Source organism: Leptodactylus fuscus, chromosome 1 (assembly GCF_031893055.1).
Source record: "Leptodactylus fuscus isolate aLepFus1 chromosome 1, aLepFus1.hap2, whole genome shotgun sequence".
NCBI lineage: Eukaryota > Metazoa > Chordata > Amphibia > Anura > Leptodactylidae > Leptodactylus > Leptodactylus fuscus.
The window spans coordinates 153797119-153810905 of record NC_134265.1 but is presented as its reverse complement, the minus strand read 5'-3'; the positions used below and the strand labels follow the sequence as shown (position 1 = coordinate 153810905).

At 41.6% G+C, this 13787-nt stretch overlaps 1 protein-coding gene across 5 annotated transcripts in view; it reads right to left on the bottom strand.

Moving 5' to 3' along the window:
* The window catches only part of APBA1 (amyloid beta precursor protein binding family A member 1), a 567069-nt gene that overhangs the window by 552911 nt on the left and 371 nt on the right, over window positions 1-13787 (bottom strand). The window contains exon 1 of one of the 5 annotated variants that reach the window (XM_075278959.1): window positions 13764-13780. The exons of 3 other annotated variants lie outside the window; for them this stretch is intronic. The gene's annotated coding sequence lies outside the window, so the exon portion shown is untranslated. Of the gene's footprint in view, window positions 1-13654; window positions 13675-13763; window positions 13781-13787 lie in introns of those variants that run through there. One more of the 5 variants, XM_075278962.1, reaches the window with a different exon arrangement.

Genomic DNA, 13787 nt, shown 5'->3' with positions numbered 1-13787 from the left:
CCATTGGGGTGATCCAACATAAAAGAAAAGCATAACTCACCTCCCCTGGACTCCGGCGCTGCTTCAGGCCTCCTGAATAACGTCAGGAGCTGCTGAGGCCTGTGATTGAACCTCAGCTGTAGGGTTGTGACTCAAAGATACCAGCGTGACCGATCACAGGCCTCAGTAGTCCCTGAAGCTAATCAAGAGGCTGGAAGAGGACGAAGAACAGTGCCCAGGGGAGGTGAACAAGACAAAGTTGGTTCCAATTTAGACGGTTTTGGTCCAAATGAAAGTGCAAGCAAAAACTCAATAATACTGTAATAGCCATAATGAAATAACAAATTTGCACAAATTACGTCGGTTATCTGAATTCAGGGTCTATTTTGGTTATTTTTTCATTAATAGCCCAGGCCTAAGATGCTGCTTTCATTTTTCAAGAGCCAAATGTACTTACAGTGTTGGCCAAAAGTATTGGCACCCCTGCAATTCTGTCAGATAATACTCAGTTTCTTCCAGAAAATGATTGCAAGCACAAACTCTTTGGTATTAATATCTTCATTTGTTTTGCTTGCAATGAAAAAACACAAAAGAGAATGAAAAAAAAAAGTCAAATCATTGATCATTTTACACAAAACTCCAAAAATGGGCTGGACAAAAGTATTGGCACCCTCAGCCTAATACTTGGTAGCACAACCTTTAGACAAAATAACTGCAAACAACCGCTTCCGGTAACCATCAATGAGTTTCTTACAATGCTCTGCTGGAATTTTAGACCATTCTTCTTTGGCAAACTGCTCCAGGTCCCTGAGATGTGAAGGGTGCCTTCTCCAAACTGCCATCAAGCGATCTCTCCACAGGTGTTCTATGGGATTCAGGTCTGGACTCATTGCTGGCCACTTTAGAAGTCTCCAGTGCTTTCTCTCAAACCATTTTCTAGTGCTTTTTGAAGTGTCTTTTGGGTCATTGCCCTGCTGGAAGACCCATGATCTCCGAGGGAGACCCAGCTTTCTCACACTGGGCCCTACATTATGCTGCAAAACTTGTTGGTAGTCTTCAGACTTCATAATGCCATGCACACGGTCAAGCAGTCCAGTGCCAGAGGCAGCAAAGCAACCCCAAAACATCAGGGAACCTCCGCCATGTTTGACTGTAGGGACTGTGTTCTTTTCTTTGAAGGCCTCTTTTTTTTTCCTGTAAACTCTATGTTGATGCCTTTTCCCAAAAAGTTCTACTTTTGTCTCATCTGACCAGAGAACATTTTTCCAAAAAGTTTTTGGCTTTCTCAGGTAAGTTTTGGCAAACTCCAGCCTGGCTTTATTATGTCTCTGGGTAAGAAGTGGGGTCTTCCTGGGTATCCTACTATACAGTCCCTTTCCATTCAGACGTGGACGCATAGTACGGGTTGAAACCTTTGTACCCTCGGACTGCAGGGCAGCTTGAACTTGTTTGGATATTAGTCGAGGTTCTTTATCCACCATCCGCACAATCTTGCGTTGAAATCTCTCGTCAATTTTTCTTTTCCGTCCACATCTAGGGAGGTTAGCCACAGTGCCATGGGCTTTAAACTTCTTGATGACACTGCGCACGGTAGACACAGGAACATTCCGGTCTTTGGAGATGGACTTGTAGCCTTGAGATTGCTCATGCTTCCTCACAATTTTGCTTCTCAAGTCCTCAGACAGTTCTTTGGTCTTCTTTCTTTTCTCCATGCTCAATGTGGTCACACAAGGACACAGGACAGAGGTTGAGTCATCTTTAATCCATTTCAACTGGCTGCAAGTGTGATTTAGTTATTGCCACCACCTGTTAGGTGCCTCAGGTAAGTAACAGGGGCTGTTAATTACACAAATTAGAGAAGCATCACATGATTTTTCAAACAGTGCCAATACTTTTGTCCACCCCCTTTTTTATGTTTGGTGTGGAATTATATCCAATTTGACTTTTTGACAATTGTTTTTGTGGTTTTCCATTAAAGACAAATTAAATGAAGATAATACCAAAGAATTTGTGATTGCAATCATTTTCTGGAAGAAAATGAGTATTATCTGACAGAATTGCAGGGGTGCCAATACTTTTGGCCAACACTGTACATAGCGTGACATAAGATGGTGACATCAAAGCAACAAAAAGATGCTTGTGTCTTGGAATTGCAAGAACGGGGACTGTACAGAGAAACATTCAGAATAAATTTGGAAATGACATGGGATATTTGTAGCGTATGGATATAACTTGGATACACGCTGTAGAGTCAGAGTTGTAAAAAAAGGTTTTCAAAATAAAATGATAATTTCTAATTATATTATACCATTTTTAATATTGCATAATTAATAATATGCAGAGCTTTGTGCATATTTATTTTAATAGAGATTCAATCACTGTTTTTTCAGTGAATTACAGGAACTGCTTCTGACGGATCATGGCTGTCAGCCATTTATGACGGAATCGAAGCCAGAGCCGGAAAAATAGAGGGGAAGGAGTTGGTAGTTTGGACTGACAATTCCATAGCCCTACTTGGATAGACAGTATGTCTTTTCATGTTAATAAATTTGTGCTATATTCGCTTGGAGAATGGAGGCTATTATATTGCACCATTCTCTCTGAATCACTCTGTGTGCTTAGCATATACAGTTACAACTTCTTGGCATGACACTTACTGTTTTATGTTGGCCAATACAGGTATTTCACAAGAGTATTGTGAGTTGGTTGATTTAGTTTTCTCTCTTCCCCCCTACACTGCATCGTCTATACCAGGGGTCCTCAAACTGCGGCCCGAGGGCCACATGTGGCCCGCCAAGCACTTCTGTCTGGCCCCGCCGACAATGCCAGCAGGCGTGCATTTATAATGAAGCTCCTGGGGAGCTCGGGCCAGGCCATGGAGCGCACTTCACTTTGCCTATTGGAGGGCACCGCTCCCGATGTCTGTGCGACCTGCTCTGCCTCCGGCCCACTGTTTAAAAAGTTTGAGGACCCCTGGTCTATACTGTATTAAATTTCCCTTATACTACCGATATAAATTCTCCATCATTCCATATGTAAGGCCCATTCACATCTGCGATTGGATTTTTGTTTAAGGAATGCACTTGGGGACCCCCCAAACGGAAACCTATACACATTAAAAAGTGGTTATCTGAGAAACACACGGACCCCCATAGACTATAATGGGGTCTGTGTGGTTTCCGCATGAAACATCCAGAGAGAAAAGTGCTGCTAGGAGGATGCAGATGTGAACCAGGCCTAAGTTTGCAGCCAGCATCTTTAGCTTTTTTTTTTTTTTTTTTTTTTTTATCTAGCTCTTTTGTTTTATTATCCTTTTCAGTCCCTATCCTATTTCTTTGATCCAAGTTAATATTCACACACCCCCAGGGGTCAGCCATACTCTATACCTGTCATACCTCCTGTACTAAAGGATGGTCATCCTAGGTTTATTGTTTGGTTTTCATTCCCTTGTTTTGTAGTTTTAGTTATTTTATACAATATCTCTAGCTTGGTTTACTCTAAAAAAAAAAAAAAAAAGTTTTAAAAATGCAGCCAAAAGAAAATGAAAACCTGAGTCAGTATTCTGAAAAACAGCCAAGTCAAATAAAGCACTGAAAATGTCCTAGAGCTCTAAGGTCACTTCAATCTGCGGCTGAATAGATGCTATTCCCAATGCTTAGTGCTGTATGCTACAATGCAGGCAAAATCTCTATTTTATTTGTGAGGTCACAACAGATAAAGGCAAGCTAAGAAACAAAAGTGCAAAGATAAATAACCAAAACCTTGGTTATTACTTAAGGAATTGTCCCTTGAACACAAACTTTGTTAAATAAAGGTGCTGGCACAGCTATCAGTTGGGTCCACCTTTTCTAAACACCAGCGATCAGTTGTTGTGATGGCACATGTTGTAGGCATACATATTGCCAGTCAGTCCACTGAATGGCAACACAACACAGCTGAGTATGTGCCCTTTACCCTAATATGGGGACTGTTTCTTCAGCATTCCTATGGATTTCTACAATCACCACTCCAAATTCTGCATCAATGGAAAAGGTATATTCATTTCAAAAGTTGTCAGACATGAAGAACGTGCAGGACACTTTTTATATGGGAGGTAGATTTTCGGATTCCGCTTCAAACTCCAGCGTGTGAACACCCCCTTATCAGAAGCAAGCGTTCATAGGAAAGTTCATTCCTGATACTTTCCCAGTATATGGGTATGGACACACATACAGGTTTTTTCATGTAGTTTTTAAATCCAAAGACCTGGAGTAGACTTATAAAAAAAAAAGGGGAGAAGCACTATCTGTCCTTTAAGTCACTGCGACACACAGGGGGACATTTACTAATCCTACGACACCAGTTATCTGGCATAGAAGGTGACATTTCAGTGGCACATTTGGCACAAGGCCCTTTCTTGCACCCCGAACGGAATACGAAACGTAACTGCAAGTGCTGTGCAGTAAAAGCACACGGTTCACCATAGACTGTAATGAGGTCCATGTGCTTGCCGCCAGATCTCCGCACAGAACATGTGGACAGGAAAGTAGTTCACAATCTACTTTCCTGTCCACATAATTCGTGCGGGCAGCGTGCGGCAAGCACACGGACCCCATTATAGTGTATGGGGCCCGTATGACTTCACTGCACAGCGCTTGCAATTGCGTTTGGTATTCCATTCGAGGGGTCCCCATGCGGACTCCCCGAACGGATTACCAAACACAGATGTGAACGAAGGGTAAGACTGAAAAAAAAAAAAAAGAATGCAATTCCAATCCAGTGAGTTTCCTGTTATCTTTCACACTCCCTAATGAATGTTTACTAAGTGGCAGGCACAATATGTACTCACATTTGTCAATTCTATCTGTAATTTAGGTGGAGCTCTCTGGTCACACCAAGTGAGGTGAATTTTGCAAGATTACATGGAGGTCTAGATATTGCATCTGGGCCCATGAGGCCATACAACTATATACACATGAAGGGGTGAGCACTAAATATGAAAAGGGGTGAATATATGAGCAATCATTTCCCCTTTAAAATCAGTGATGGGATCCATTGGTTCTCAGCATTTGCAGTGGTCACAATTACAAGACACCTGCAGGACCTTCTCATAGGCCAGGTCTACACACAGAGACATTGTAGTGTGACAACTAGAATAGCAACTGTTGTGTGACTGCTGTTTTATAGGCCATGGAAACATACACATACATGTTTCATATTCATATTCTTCTCACAAACTTTTATCGAGAAAAGTACAAAAACATGAAACTGAAATTGTTTGTGAGTAGAAGGTATCATGGTAGCTAAATGGGTTCAGTTTCTTCACATCAGCGTGATCACAATTCTGCAAACACCACCAATCTCAGCTTGTTGGCCCTTTCTATATTGAATATGCAGAATCTGCAGGGATTGGTGGTTTATTTATCAAATGCCCCTCTTTTCGCCGAAATGTTGCTCAGTTGCGCCTTTTGTGCGCCCTTTCAATTTCTGGCGTGATTTACTAATCGGGTACAAGCTGTTTAATAAATTCCATGCACATGTCCTCTCCATGTGTCTTGCGCCTTTTTTTTTGCACCTACATAATAAATAAGGCGCAAGACACAGAACAGAATAGCATTTTAACCTCTTCAAGACAGAGCCTAAAAGTACCTAAATGACCAGGCCTCATTTTTCAAATCTGACATGTGTCACTTTATGTGGTAATAACTTTGAGGTGCATTAACTTATCATGGTGATTCTGAGATAGTTTTCTCGTGACACATTGTACATCGTGTCAGTGGTACATTTTGGTCAATATGTTTTGTCTTTTATTATGAAAAAATAGGAAATTTGGTGAAAATTTTGAAAAAAATGCAGTTTTCAAACTTTGAAATTGCATGCCTTTCATGTAGAATGTCATACTACCCAAACTACTTCATAAATTTAATTTACCATATCTCTGCTTTATATTGGCATCAAACTTTAATTGCCCTTTCATTTTTTTCAGATGTTATAAGGCTTAAAAGTCAAGCAGTAATTTTCCAAATTTGTAAGAATCTTTCCAACACACATTTTTCAAGGGACCAGTTCAGTTCTGAAGGGGTCTTGAAAGGCCTCTCTAATATAAACCCCCATAAATCACCCCATTCTAAAAACTACACTCCTGGAAGAATTCATAACTGCATTTAGGAAGTTTCTTAACCCTTTCAGCATTTCACGGCAATTAAAACAAAATAGAGGTCAAATTTACAATTTAAATTTTTTTCACTAATATATTCATTTAACCCTAGAATTTACACATTCACAACATGTTAAAGGAGAAAACGCATTCTAAATTCTATTAAGCAATTTCCCCCAAGCATGAAACCGTCCCATGTGAGAAAGTTAAATGATGTCTGGGCGCACTGTAGGGTCCAGAACAGAAGGAGCGCTATTGGGATTTTGGAGGGCAGAATTTGCTGGAATCTGTTTCAGGCACCATGTCGCATTTGCAGAGCCCCTGAAGTGCCAGAACAGTGGAAACCCCCCCAAAATGACACCATTTTGAAAACTAGACCCCTCAAGAAATGTATCCAGGGGTATAGTGAGCACTTTGACCCTATGGGTGTTTCACAGATTTTTTTTTACCATTGAGACATGAAAATTTAAAATTATTTTTTTTTCTGATATAATGTCACTTTAGCCCCCAATTTTCCATCTTCAAAAGGGGGTAAAGGAGAAATTGCAACCCACATTTTGCTACACAATTTCTACTGAATGCAACAATACCCCATATGTTCTGGTATACTGATATACGGACACATGGCAGCACTCGGAACGGAAAGAGCGCTAATTGGGTTTTGGAGGCCAGATTTTGCTCGAATCATGATCAAGCACCATGTCCCATTTGCAGTGCCCTCAAGGTGCCCAAATAGTAGAAACCTCCAAATTGTGATCCCATTTTAGAAACTAGACCCCGTGAGTTATTCATTGAGGGGTATAATGAATATTTTGACTCCATAGGTTTTGAAAAAATTTGCGTCAAACAAAAAAAATTCATATTTTTTACACAAAAGTGTCATTTTAAAGGCAGTTTTTTTCCCCATAATGCATGAAAATGAAGAGAAACACCCCAAATAGATTACCCCATTTCTCCTGTGTTCAAAAATGTACACTTTGTGGCCTTAATCCTATGTACGGACGCACGTTAGGGCCCAAAAAGAAGGGAGCACCAACTGGATTTCAAAGACATAATTTTTGCTTCTAAATGTTTCAGGCCCATTGCGCATTCAAACAAGATTTGAGTTACCAAAACAATTGAAACCCCCCATAAATGAACCCATTTTATAAACTAGACCCCTTAAGGTATTCATTGAGGGGTACAATGAGTATTTTGACCCTATAGCCGTTTCACAGATTTTACTAACCTTGGGATGTGTAGGTTAAAAATTACTAAAATGTCCCTTTATCTCCAAAGTTTTTATTTTCACAAGGGGTTAAAAGAGAAAAAGCCCCCCACAGTTTGTTACACAAATTCTCCTGAACACGGCAATACCCCATATGTGGCCATAATCTGCTGTATGGGTACATGGTGGGGCTCAGAATGGAAAGAGCGCTATTTGGGTTTTTGAGAGCAGGTTTTGCTGGAATAGTTTTCAGGTGCCATGTCACATTTGCAGAGCCCCTAAAGTATCAATACAATAGAAACCCCTCAAAAGTGACCCCATTTTAAAAACTACACCCATCAAAGAATGTATCAAGGCGTATTATCATTTTGAGCCTAAAAATTCTTCCCAAAAATTAATGTACAAAATGAAAATTGAAATTTTTAAAGAAATCAGCCATTTCGGCGCCCAATACATTGCACCCACTTTGTGTTGTCAGAGACCTGCACTCCTAAAACTATTAAGGAGCCATCCTGAGGGGCAAAAAATTATATATGTGGGTGTAAACTGCTACTTGGGCACAGAGCAGGGCTCAGAAGGGAAGGAGCACTGCGCTTTTTCGCTTTCGGGGTGCAGATTTAGAGGAACCCTCTGGGCGCCATGTTGTTTTTGTAGAGCCCTGGAGGCAACAGTAAACTGGAATTCCCCAAGAAGTGACCCCATTTTGTAAGGGCATTTTTAGGGTCTCTGCAAATGTGACATGGTGTCCAAACACCAACAATCTAAATCTGCACTCCAAATGTACATATCGCTCCTTCACATCTGTGCCCTGCTGTGTACCCAAATGGCGGTTTATGCCCACATGTATAACACTGGTGTACCCCGGATAACGTACGTAATGCCATATGTGGGTAGAATCGGCTGTTTGGGCACAGCCGGGCACAGAAGGGAAGGAGCGCTATTTTGGTTTTTGGAGCACAGTTTGGTTTTAGGACACCATGCCACTTTTGTAAAGCCCCTGAATTGCCAATAAAGTGGAATCCGCAGACATGTCACTGCATTTTGGACACTACCCCACTGATGGGATTTATCCCGGGCACAACAGCTTTTAGAGCGTTCATCTCTGATACAAGTTGGGCACAAAATATTAGGCACTGAAATGACAGATTCCTGGAAAAAATTATTTTTACCCTTCACAATCAGCTTCGTATTCATTTATGGATAATAAGTTATAGCAACACTTGGGGGTTAAAAATGCTCTCTGTACCCCTGGATAAATCCTTCAGGGGTGTAGTTTCCAAAATAAGGTCTCATATCAGTGGATTCCACTTTACGGGCATTTCAGCTCTGCAAAAGTGTCGTGGCATCCAAAACCGCCCGTGCTCCAAAAACCAAACAACCCTTCTGTGTCCGGCTGTGCCCCTATATCAGTTTATACCCACATATGGCATTGCGTACGGTATCCCGGGTACACCAGTGTCATACATGTGTCATAAACTGCAGTTTGGGCACACAGCAGGGCTCAGAAGGGAAGGAGCGCGATGCGGCTTTTGGAGTACAGATTCAGATGTTTGGTATCTGGATGCCATGTCATGTTTGTAGAGCCTGTAAAGGTACCAGAAAAGTGGATTCCCCAAAGGAGTGACCCCATTTTGAAAACTGCACCCCTCAAAGAATTTATCAGGGGGTGTAGTGAGTATTACTATCCCAGACGTGACTGCACAGCGGATGCAAACACCAAATTCCCTACTATGTCCCAGTAGCTCCTATGATGGGGGGGGGGGGGGGGAGTTGCTCTGGGGGTCACTTCAGGTGTCTTTTCCCTCGTAAGCTGTAAATATGGGGTGTCCCCTGATTTACGCTCGCACAGCTTATATATTCCCTACCTGACGCAGCCAGTTGTGTTCTAATGATTTGGTGATTTTTTGTCTTCACATTACTAGATGCTATAATTTCTATATTTTTCTGGTGACGTGGCCATATAAGGGCTTGTTGTTTGTGGGATGAGATGTATTTTGTAATGACACCATTTTTGGGTGCCTATATTCTATTGGATACATTTTATTAACTCTTTTTTTGCTGGATTAAAAAAAAATAAAATCAATTCTGGCATTGCGTTTTACCTTTTTAATTTTTCGCCATGCAGTGTACCTTATAAGTAATATGTGACCTTTATTTTGCGGATCGGTACGGTTACGGCGATACCTCATTTATATTTTTTTATGCGATACTAATTCTGCAGAACAAAAACACATTTGGGGACAAAATCAGTGATTTTTGCATCGCCATCTTCTGAGAGGCGTAACATTTTTATTTTTCGGTTGACAGTGTTGTTTGAGGGCTTAGTTTTTGCGGGACAACCTGTGCTTTTTATTGGCACTGTTGTGGGGTGATTATGACTTTTTGATCACTTTTTATAGCATTTTTTTTTTTTAGGTGAGATGGCGAAAAATCACTACTTCCGACGGGTTTTTTCCATTTTTTTTTCCGACGTTCACCATGTACATTAAATATTATTTCAGTTTTATTGTACAGATTGTTACGGACGCGGCGGTACCAGATATGCATTGTTTTTATTAATTTTTAGGTTTTTTTATATAATTCATTTTCTATTGAATAAAAATGAATTTTTGGGGCTTTATAACTTTATTAATTTTTTTCAAACACTTTATTATTTATTTTTCACTTTTTTTTTTTTCACTTTTTTTTCACTTTTTTTGTGTGTGTCTCTTTTAGGACACTTGATTCTGCAATGATTTCATTGCTGAATCAATCAGGCTGGAGACTCAGGCTGCACGTGTCTCCAGTCTGTAACAGGAAGCCAAGCGATGTAGACGCATCGCTTGGCTTTCTTAGTACCGGGCAGGGTCAACCAGGTAACGAGGGGCTCATGCAGCCTGGGGTCACTGGTTAGACCCCAGAGTGCGTTTTACATATCGGCCCCCCCTCGATCTCCCCGCGGGGGGTGCCGATAACATCGCAGAACCGCTTCAGTGCCGTGATCATGTTTGATCACGGAACTGAAGGGGTTAAACTCCGCTCGGACACCAGCTCCAATCGGAGTACATCGGGCACAGTGTTAGCTATAACATATAGCTAACACCTGCTCACGATGCCGCCCGCAGGACCATTTACCTGCGGGCGGCATCTCATGTCAGGGAAAGTTTGTTACTGCAACAAACTTTCCCTGACATGGCTGCTACATGATCGGGACCTGAATCTATCAGGTCCTGATCATGTCTCCGTGGACCCCAGCAGCTATTAGCGCTGGGTCCACGGAGCTCCGGACCCTCGGGGAGACCCGATCCCCATTTTAAAAGGGTCAGTTTATAAACGTCGGCGCGGCACAGAGCCCAAGCCGCGCCGACGTTTATATACAGTCAGCCGTCGTGAAGCGGTTAAGAAGCAGAAACAAGTGACTTCTCTGGATCTGCAAAGAAGGCTTCAAATTCTTTCAGCTTGTCCAATGACAAGAGCTCCTCTGATTTCTCTCTCGGAACAAACTTTGCCCACAAAATCCAAAATTTAAAAGAATTTCTTAAAAGAAGAGTGTGGCCAGGTCCCTCGCCCCCTCTGCCCCGCTGCTCTGCGTTCTTGATGCAGCCATGCACTTGAGTTGACATTGCATTTTACAATTTGACACAAGTAATTGAATATGATTTATAAAATTGATGTAAATGTTAAGTCTGCCAACTTTGTACAGTTGTGTGTGTGTCTTATACTTCTGCAATTGTGTCCTGTAGTTCGCACTGTTTTGTACATGACTCCCAAAGTGGAATGGGGAGGAATAGGGCAGGACGGCGCTCACAGGTCCAATAGATTTTATTAATAAGAAGAATTGCACAGTGAACGCCGTCCTGCCCTATTCCGCTGCTGTTTCCCCGGTTGACACAACTGGTGCCTTTGAGACGTGCTGCTCCCCATACCTGGTATCATATACACCTTAGTACGGAGTTGTGAACACTGTCACAACCAAACCAGGTGAGAGGCCACCAGGTCTGATACATTCATTACAATTATCTAAAAAGGTGAATAGACTATCTACACTATAAAGTGCGCTCTGTGTTTTTTTATCTTTTACAATCCCAAAGTGGAATGGATTTTGTGCCTTTTTAAAAAAAGGTGCAAATAATAAATCCGGCGAACACATGTCCGCCTAGCCAGCCACTCCTACTTTTTGTGACAAAATCACAAAGTGGTGGATACAGAATGTTCACATAGAAAAAAGGCGCAAACAATTCATAAATCCAGCGTAAAGGCACAGCACATGCCAAATTCTGGCGCAAACACGTTGATAATTGTGCCCCACTGAATGGAAACAGGCAGATCTGATCTCACTTGACGCTGATAAAAATAAGAGTTTAGGCACCAGCACAATGAAGCACCATCTGCGTTTAGCTGTCATTGATGGTTATCATAAAGAGCATCAATAACAATAGAATCCAAAAAATAAGCTAAAAAGAAGAAAAAGCCTTTGAAAAAAAATGTTGCTCTGGAGGGTCAACTTGTTTCCATGTGCTACAGCGTAGGCACAGCGCTACTGCAAGTGCTCCAGAGTACATTGCCAATGTCTAATTTCCTGTTCCTGGATAATAAGCCAAAGTATAGGTCAGAAGTATGATGAGAATATAGGGTCATAAATGATCAAAAAATGGCAGGATAGCACCATCTTCAGTAAAAATAGTTTGATTCATGGGTTTAAGTTTAAGCAATTCCAGGTATCAAATATAAGACAGATATTTGCTACATTTGATATCATATAGTGTGAATGAGGCCGGATGCTACGTATTCATCAGCAGACGGCTTTCAAACATTGGAAAAAACAAAAGGAGATGATGCTGAAAATGAGAAATACCAACAGAACCCAAAATCCCATTGTCTATGATGGGGTCCATTGGGATTCAGTTCCTAACAGAGCCTCCGACACAGACGTGAATTTAGCCTATAGACATTTCTTTAAAAAATAACCAAATTACTGTCCACAAGAGCCATTTAGACATTGCTGCACCTTGTGGACCTTATTTATAAGGGAGTCTAAAGCAATTAGTAATTCCAATGGATTTCATTAAAATCTTCCTCTTAATGTCAATGACCTTAGCATGTGGAGACGGTTGCTTTTTATCACAAGAACATTCTGACTTCAGAAGTGAAACGGGACAGGTCATCCATATTAGATAGACTCACGCACCCCAGCGAGGAGCTGCTTGAAGGGTCTGTAGTGCTACCTATATAATACACATAGCCTATCCCTATTACAGACATGTACTCTAGTACACTGAATGGTTATTGTGACCGTCCTGAATTGTGCTGGGCCACAGATGTTAGAAAGCGATGGGGGACACTGGCACAGCTCAGCTGCTTGATGCACACATTTCTAATTAGGTTAGATGGCTGCCGCAGTATTATTCTATTACTGCTACAATTTAGGACCTTTCAATGATGTAAATCTATATACATTTTATATACTGCCATTCCATAATTCTCCCGATCTCACCTTCTGTTTCACTGTCAGCTGATGTGCGTTTTACAGTATTTGTTATTTACTGCTTGTACTGTTTGTATAGGGCTGCAGATATGACAAGGCAACGTAAATAAAGGTTATTATTATCTATCAGTGAATAGAAATTCATACTAGTGGAAATTCTCCCAATGTCTTACTGCCCATAGACTATGAGTACCAAGTATACCTGGTATATTGGTTTTTTTCTATGAAAAAGCTAAGTCAACTATGCCTTTAAATACAAAAGGGATCCTGCAAAATAACACATGCTAAGCAATATACTTTTTACTACAATTGTGCATACCAAATGCAAGGCAACAACCAATATGAGTGCATTATATAGTATATGTCACAGTGGCGACTTTGATCCCATTATCCATCTAGTAATATGAGGTTAAGGGAAGGATACTGCAGTCCAGATGGGTTTCTAGAATCTAATCTCACATACAAGGCTATGTATCCATACTCAGGATACTGTGATTTGTGATGAAGCTGGATGCAGGGTAGCGGGCGACACATGTAATGTCACCTGAAAGCAGCTGTCACTTGTGACCTGCTTGTTACTACAGGGGTGGCCCTCTACCTCCATGACTGAAGGGACTGGCACAACCTAGGAGGAGTCTACATAATGTGCAAAACAACAGCAGAAGGTATCAAGTGTCTAGTACTCATGTCATAGCACCATGCATATGGCCAGAGCCATGCCACAACACATGCCTATACATCACAATGAGTGCCAGCCTCCTGCCATGTGCTCATACAGCTCAATTACAGTCTGCCCCTCCCCTCCAGTCTCAAGTCCAGCTCCTCACAGCACTGCCACTAATCACAGCAGGGGCTGCCATCCACATACCTATGTGACAGGCTGGTGCCCAGCACTGCATGCCTCCCTCAGTGCCCACAGCGGTGCTAGGGGAGGGTAAGAGCAGAATAAACAGCAGATGCTGCACTCACCCACCCACCTACGGTCCGCATCCCTGCCCAGC